The following is an 8,782-nucleotide window of genomic DNA, read 5'->3' as shown; positions in this document are numbered from 1 at the left end:
TGCTTTAAACATCAGATGGTGGTGTCTGGGGAGCAAAATTGGACTAGTTACAGAACATAGCAAATCTGATTTTCAGACCTTTCTAACACAGTCTAGGGGCATGAGCCTAAAATGAGAAGATGAAAGTAGACCCAGGTTAATGTTTTTTGGTTTTCTGAAGGGAGCATATTCATACACACGCCTGCCCACACTGACACATGCAGAGACACACACCTTTCTGTAACCTACCTTCAACTGTCTCACCTGAGTAGCCCTGCACGGCGTAGCCAGCACTCACAGGTCTCGCACCAACACACAGTAGAAGCTAAAGGCAGAAGTAAGTCCAGTGCATTTCTCATCTCACAGCGTGCGTTTGCTTCATGTCTGTGAGTTTCAGTGACATGCAGCTTTCTGGTGAGCAAGGATCATGTCCTGGAAGTGGCTCATGGGGCAACAGATACTGTCCCACTTGCCGGTGTTTACTAGTACGCAGGAAATGTGTTTGTGGTAACTGCTAGTGCTGCCTTGGAAGGGAGAGTGTACGCATGGCATGCCTCAGCAGTAATTACCAGATTCACGTGGGATGGAAGGAACAGCATGTTAGGGGATTGCAACAGTAATAAGACACAGAGATGATACTGATTCTATTACACTGCAAATGCATGCATATAATAACTGATGTTGGAGGAGGATGAACAAGGATTTAAAAAAAAAAATAGCTGCAGCTTTTTATTTGGGAACAAGTCATGATTTCTCAGCATGCCTGAAGTGCTTTATAATCCCTTCAATTAAAAACACAGAGCTTTTTTCCCCCCCGCTTATTTTACTGCCTTTTTATTTTGCATGTTGAATGCAGGAACATTTTCAGGCTATGACTATCTGGGAGCCTCCAGAAAGGGAAGGCCAGGAGGCAGGTTGACGCAGCAGCCTATGAGGGTTTGGGAAAACTCAGTGTTAAGCCTGATGTGTAGGTATTGTGAAGGTTTAAATTTTTCCCCAACCACTTTGCAGTGTTCCCTCATCTTCCTTTTTGGAGCAAAGTTATGAAGTATAGATTCATAAACTTACAGATTCATAGACTATAAGGCTTAATAGAACCATTGTGGCTTTTGGATCTTGCATAACCCAGGCCATCAGCTAAATTGAATGAATTCCTGTTTAAACTGGTTCGTACTTCCTATGGGAAAAAAAAGAAGAAAAAAAACCCAAAAAAGAAAAAAAAAAACCCACCTCAAAACTGAAAACCCAGTAACATATCTAGGCCTATTTTAGCAGTTGCCTATGATGAAAATCTTCCATACTGTTTGCCAATAGCTTTCATCTCCCACAGGTTGAAAAAATGGTGCTTTCTCTACAACTCTGCATCTGGCTGCCTTCAGTTTGAAATTTTTGTCCTTGTATTATTCTTGTCTTATATCCCTGCAATATTTTATGGCTTAAGAACCCTTAATTATTCCATACCTGTTTCCCATGGGGCACTCCCAGACTGCTGCAGTGCAAGTATGAACTAAATGCTTGCCTGGTACCAACTTCAATAGCCTGTGTTAGTCCTTTGCCGGTGCATACACCAGAGCAGCTCTTGCCTTCTGCATGGTCCTAAAGCCACCACTTTGTCTATCTGCTGGCAGGGGGAGTGGGGGAAAACCACCAGACCATGGCATGAAGCATAAGCACATCACATTTGGCACAGATCATTGCCCTTCCTGCCTGATGCACAACATGCTGTTGTCCTTCTGAGCGAGGACCAGAGTAAGTCTAGAAATGTGGAGCTCTTTTTCTTTCTCCACATTGTATCTGCAGGTGGGTGCTAAACAGCACTTGCACATCTTATCACTTAGTCTGTTTCTGTTTCTTTGTATATAAATGAAGGAATAAACATATCCACCAAGTCTCATGGAATAAAGAATAAAAAAGCAGTAAGAAACTAAGCAAAAATCTCTGTGAGTTGGATGGAGAGCAGGATTTAAGTTTTACTGATAATTAGATGCTACAAGGTAGCCTGGGTGCTGATGATGGGTAAGGAGGGATTTGTTCATGTAGTATAAATAGATGCTGGAATTTATTTTTGTGAACAAAACATATGTGGTGAAACAATGGGAATTTGTAAATTTAGGTGTTTGGTGATTTCATGTGTCTCTCATTTGTGATTCTGAGCTGCATGATATAAGATGCCTACACCATGTCAGCTTTTAAGGTTCTGAGAAAGTCATCACTACTATTCAACAAGTACCCTATATTCTTGCTTTCCAAGGGGATATTTCTCTGTGTGCCTGTGTGTGTTTATATGTGCCTTTTTGTAGCTGGAGACATTCTCACTTTGTGAATATGTACATTTTTGAACCTTTCCGGTACTGTGAGTGGGATATTTTTGTGCCTCACTTAAAAGTAATTATTAAGGAAATAAACAGTTTCCAGATTTAGCAACGCGCAGTATGCAAAATAATTGTTACTTGTAATCCAAGGTTTTATCTCATCCAGCAGCACTGGATGCTGGAGTATGCTGAAAAGGAGAGGGTGAAAGAGGAGGCTCTGGCTTTCACTTGCTTTCTCTGGGCAAGGGACAGGCAAGGGGTGAGTGAAGGAGTGTGAGTATGAAAGATAGGGAGGAAGGAATGGGCAGGCTGCATCCTCCATGGCCCCAACATCCATCCCTGCTCACCCGCATCTCCCAGCAGCAGCAAAAGGGTGCAGCACATGCCCAAGAGAGGCAGAGGAGAGAGATGCTGGTGATGAAGGCTCTGTGGAAGGAGAGCCAGTGGATGTGCCAATCTGCAAACAGAGGGGCACTTCTGAGTGACAGTGGCTTCTGAGGGTATATTGTCTACTGAGTTGGTTTTGCTGGCAGTCGGTAATTGCCATTGCTATTACCTGTAATGAATTTTATTGGTTTCCAGATGCAATTTGTAGCTCCATTTTCCCCAGCAATTCAAAGATAGGGAGAGCCATGGGCTACTTCAGAATATTGCCTACTGGCACTTCATGACTACCTGCTGTATAAAGAGAAGAATTCAATGAGCTACACCTTAAAATCAGCATGCTTTGTAATTCTTCCCCTTAGTTGCTGCTTCCTGCAAGGACTCAGACTCTGGCCAAGGATACACATTTTTGAGGCCCATTATCTAATTACAACATAATTTTTTTGCGAGAAGGCTTTGCCATGATTTGTTTCAGTATATCTGGGGCAATCTGTTCTGTAACAGCACAGCATGATTTTACACTGGTGGTGCAAAATACAGTCATATAACTATCAGTTTCTGATGTTTTGTATCATTAATGTGGAATCCTAACTTTCTTAAAAATAGCAAGTGAATTTTGAGAGTTATAATAGCAGTAATACTGGTTTCAGCAGGAAATGTGATAGAGAAACTGTCTGTCATAAAGCATCCTAGATAGCCTGTGCACTGAGGTTACCGACAGACTCACCACTATGTAATTAGGATTGCAGTTTATTTTAGCTTTGTCTTTTTTTTTTCTTTCTTGCACGGAAAACCAAATCTCCCCTCCCCTTGTACACACACATCTTTTAACACAGGGCCCAGCAAAGTACTGTAAGACAGTTGATATTTATGAATGTATTCATCCTATTCTGCAAAGTAATGTGTCTGATCCAAAGCCCTTTGGTGTCAGTGGAAGCACTTGATTTCAGTGGGATTTGGATCAGATCTTTGAACAAATGTTTAACTTACAAGCATGCACTTAGCTCTTATTGAGTGGGTTAAATATTTTCAGAAGTACTTTGTTTCATCATGTCAATAGGTCTTTTTCCCTGATTGATAGAAACAGTGAGATGAATCTTCCTGATGGTAGATACTCTGTGATGACATTGCTGAACATCAGGTACAAAAAAAAAAAATTTTCTGTCTTTAAAAGAGCAACGGATTTATCGTTCCTTTCATTTCAGATGAGGAATGTCTACAGTAATATTTACTATTACCGTTTATAAGTGCAGTTTTTCAGATTTCTTGAGTCATAATCTACGTGTTACATACTGTGAATGCTTTTAACTGGAAATGTCCCATCATGCAAGCACAAGTGCACACAAGTGTTTTTAATAATTCAGAGAGTCTTGAAATTATCTTGTCTTGCTTTACTGAATGGACATGCCTTAGTAATGGGGCTCATATTTGCATAATGCAGTTGCTGTATGGGTAGGATGAATGTTCACTGTTGAAAGTCCGGAGGGTTGATGTGAGAGGTTTCTTCCCTCTACCTATTAGTAGCAAAAGAAACATAATGAAATCTTCCCGTATCATTATTTTTATGGCAGTAAAGTTGAAAGAATTCAAATCCCACTGTGCTAATGGCATATCTAGCAATATGTGAGGAAAAGGAGGAATGGGTGAAATTCAGTCCTGGGCAGAGGGCCAGCCCAGGGTGATTCATCATGAAAGCCACCAATTAAGACCTCAAAACAGGGCTTAAGTGGGACTCCAGTACCCTATTCTTGAGTTGGCTTTCTGCAGTGGTTGGGGGGGAAAGTAAGTTCCTCAAAATGAATTATTCATTATAAATAATACATTCTATTAGTTTAGCCTCTTTTACCTGATTCCTTGAATTTATTTAATTGAAATTACTCACCAAATAATTTCTATGAATAATCATGTCCTGAGGATTATTTTTGAGCAGCTCATGGTGAGCATTTCATATTCCACATTCAGGATGAAAGCCGTGTCATTGAGTTGTCATTATGCACAGAGGTCACATATTTCTGGTTTTGCTCCAGAAAAAAATGGGATGAGTGGGAAAAAAAACAGTATCTTTTCACAGTCCATGTCCCCCAAAAAATTCTTTCCATTAAGCTATTCCTAAGAGATGTTTGTGAACAGTTGCTGAGTGTGGAAAAATTTTGGCAGTCATTGGCTTTTGTGGTTTTCTCCTGTTTGCACCTAACAGAAATGTAATTGTGCCGTATGTGTCTGCACAGTATGTGAATATGTCTGGCTTTCAGACAAGGTCCCCTATCTTCACAAATATTGTGAACCAGATTTGATAAAACATATTAACCATTAGAGATTTTTAGTTTCCCAGTTCTTCAGTAGAAGTACTGGAAATTGCTTTACTAGAGGAAGAGTTGCAGCCTGGCTTCACTGTATTGGGTCTGGAAGAGATGGAGTTAATTTTCCCTCTAGCAGTCCTCATAGTGCTGTGATTTGTGTTGGTAGTTAGAAGGGTGTTGTTGACACCAGAGGTTTGGCTGCTGCTAAGTAGTGCTCCACAGCATAAAGGCTGTCTCTCCAACATTCCTCCATCACCAGTAGTCTGGGGGTGGGCTAGATCTTGGTAGGGGACACAGCCAGGACAGCTGACCCAAACTGACCAAAGGGATATCCAATACTATATGACATCTGCTCAGCAATAAAAGCTATAAGAAAGGAGAAAGGGTGGCATTTATTATTATGACATTTGTCTTCAGGACCAACTGCTGTGTACTAAAGCCCTATTTCCCAGGAAATAGCTGGACATTGCTGATGGGAAGTAGAGAATAAATATTTTGCTTTAGTTTGCTTCCATGTGTGGTCTTTGCTTTTGCTTTAATAAACTGCCTTTATCTTGACCCATGAGGTTTTTTCAATTCTTCCCCACCTGCCCTGTGCTGCTGAGGAGGGGAGTGATAGGGCAGCTTGGTGGGCACCTGGCATCCAGGCAGGGTTAACCCACCGCACTCATCCATTGTTATCTGTCAGAAAAATCCACATCAGAGTTTGGCTCAAAACTGAAAATTTTGATTTTTGGCTTCTCACCCCACTGCCTTTGTCAGGAGGTGGGAGGGGGACGTGTTCTTAAGCATTTGCCTTGTTGTTTTGCAGGCTTCTACAATATCGAATGAGAATGAATTGGAGTAGCCCTACAGTTTGAAAACATTTTCCCTTCAGGTCAGACACTCGCCATTATTTGAAGGGCTATTTCAAGGTCTTGTTTCAGCATAGGCTCAATGTGAGTATTTCACCATGTCAAGTTACAGAGGTGCAAAAGAGGTGGGACTGATGGTGGGTTTTGGTGTCAGAGGTGTAGCTATTTTATGGCGAGTTACTCAAGAAGCCATCTTGAGTCAATAGGAAAGAAGAAATTACTCTGAAAAAAAACAAGCAGTTTATCTCTGAAAAGGGGGTATAATAAGTCAGAATAAAATAAAAACAAATGAAGAACAGTGATGTAGCTTTTAGGAAGAAAGTTTCTTTCCTGGTTTTCCAAGGATAGGAAAGTTAAGCCTGTGAGAACTAAAGACTTACCTTGTTTGTTTGTTTTATTTGGTTTTTTTGGGTTTTTTTTGACTAAAGAAAACTATTCCCTGCTGTGAGCAGTAATCATTTACCTGAAAAATACCCTGTAATATTTCTCTTTGTGAAGGCCAGTCGGTTACAAATAATGACTTTGAAGCATGATGTATAACTGAAAGTGGCATGAAAAGAAATTCATGAGACAATTAGAACTTATGAGAATGGTGGTTGCATTAATATGTTGGGGAGAATCACTTAGAATAAAGAATTCTGAGCTCCAGGGAAACATTAAAATTTATTTGACATCTGAAGTAGCTCCCTGAGTTGTTATTGCACAAAATGTGATAGCAGCATACATAAAATCCTGACCTAGACTTCAGCTGTTGACAAATTTCCCTTTGACTTCATGGGTCCAGGAATTCAGCTGACTTCTACTCTGGGGAGTTACATAAAAACACACAAAAACCTCGAGGACATTTTATGCTGAGATTTAGGTGCTTAGGTAGAAAATAGGCATACTCAGAATCTCCTCCTCTATTGACAGTGATCAAATTTTGATGGTGCTTAAAATTGCTCAATATCTCAATTTTAACATTATAGTTTGCCTGGGATTGAAGTTATTTTCCTGGGCATCCTCAGAGCCATTTCTGTCTTGATAGACTCATTTCAAAGCAAAGCAGGGATGCACCAAACATCTCTCATTAAGTGAAAGGACAACAGAAAGAGAAGTTGCAATACTGGCTGATACTGTGGTTCAGGATGCTGAAGATATTTAGGTATCCCTCTTCTAGCCTAAATGCCAGGGGATACCAGGGAACACCTGAATGTAGCGAATAGTCAGTGAATAATTATGTGTACTAACTGCCACACTTGGGGGACCTTTATCCTTATGGGGTGTGTTTCTAGTCCATTAGATTCCATGTAGAGTGGAACAGCTTTGGCAAGAGGGAGTGAACATTTGGCCTCGATCTAAAGTGTATGTATTCTGTAACACTTATGGCATTTCTTTCCATAACAAAGTATGAATAACTTTGTATGGCTTTTGTTTGGTTGGTTGGTTGGTTTTTTTACCATGAGTCTTTTTCCTGTCAAGCAATAAAATCCTTTGCACAGCAGGAGATTTTAATGTCCACTTCATGACTGAGCAGCAAGTGAAACTGGTAGAAGTGGACGGCTCAGCCAGCTTTGGTAATCAACTGTGGCTTGGAATCCTGAAAACTGTAGGCAAATCCAGTTATTTCTGCACATATTTTGTCAGTATTGCAACTACTACACAGGTTAGCATTTAAGCTTTCTGACTAAAAGTCTTGTTGATTTTGCGGATAGAAGTATTTGGCTTTATTATTTCTAACTGGTGATACTAATGCACTTGAAATTATATAGCAATATGGTCATATAGGTATTTGGCTATGAATTGGTCAGTGGTCCTGATCATCTCATTGCAATACTTTCTTTTTTAGAGCTGTTGTGGATTTCTGAAGCCTGTCTTTCCTTATAACAACTGCTTGCTTACTTTTGATAATATTTTTCTTACTAATACAAATATCTCTTCTTTTGACAGAATACTTTAACATCAACAGCTAACAGGTATAATTTTGTAAATCACAACTTACACTGTATCTGTAGCAGGATTTTTGCTCAAAAGCAAATGCATTGCACTTACAAATTTCTCATCCCAGAAAATATTTTTGGGTGTTTTTTTGTTGGGTTTTTTTTCCCCTTTTTGTCATTAACTTTTGTATTCAGTAATATTAGTATTTTGGTAATGCAAGAACATCTGATAACTTGAGTCATAGACCAAGTCCTTATTGTCCTGTTATTAGCTGTTGTTTTGCTTATCTATTTCTGCTGTACAGTGCAAGTATACCTGTAAGAAAGTGGTCATATCATTTTTGTTCTATACGTTAAAAGCTTTCTTAATATGAAGTTTTAGATCTAGAATTAGAATTGTGTGGGATGCTGTATGCACAAGAGAATGATAGAATGCCAGGTAGTTTACAATGATATACTGTGAATTTCACTATTTCTTAAACTGAATGTGAGATGATAGATATACCTGTCTCTCAGAGATAGGTGCAATTAGAGCGACAATTTGTGTGTCAGGCTTCTTGCTGGTGTCATTTAAAATAGCTGAAATGCAGAGTTGCCACTCCCTCCTTCCATCCCCTGAAATGAGGCTCATACTGGAAATTCTGACAAGACCCCTATCTCCTGAGATGGCACCATGCACAGCTTTAAATACTGGTTAAAACGGTAATGTGTTATCTGAAAGATATTTTTTCCACATGTAGGCAGCTCAGGATAGAGTCTCGGTAATAAGTTTAACAAGTTCAGGGGAAAGACACAGTATGCTTATGCGAGTATTATAATGATTGACATTTTTGCAAACAGCATGTGATAAGTGGTGCAATTTTATTTTCAAAGTTTAATCAATAGAGAGCTCTTTGATATTGCCACGTACTTTGAAGATAGATATTTCCTTGGGATGACTGTAAAACAACTTCTCTATCGTGGTGTGTTTATGTTTAGGGTTTAATCAGTCTGCTTTAGTTATTGTCATAAATTTTGATATTCCAAAAAAATAA

This window comes from Lathamus discolor, chromosome 9 (assembly GCF_037157495.1).
Source record: "Lathamus discolor isolate bLatDis1 chromosome 9, bLatDis1.hap1, whole genome shotgun sequence".
NCBI classification, from domain to species: Eukaryota; Metazoa; Chordata; class Aves; order Psittaciformes; family Psittacidae; genus Lathamus; species Lathamus discolor.
The sequence above is the reverse complement of the archived record's forward strand: the minus strand, read 5'-3'. Positions refer to the sequence as shown.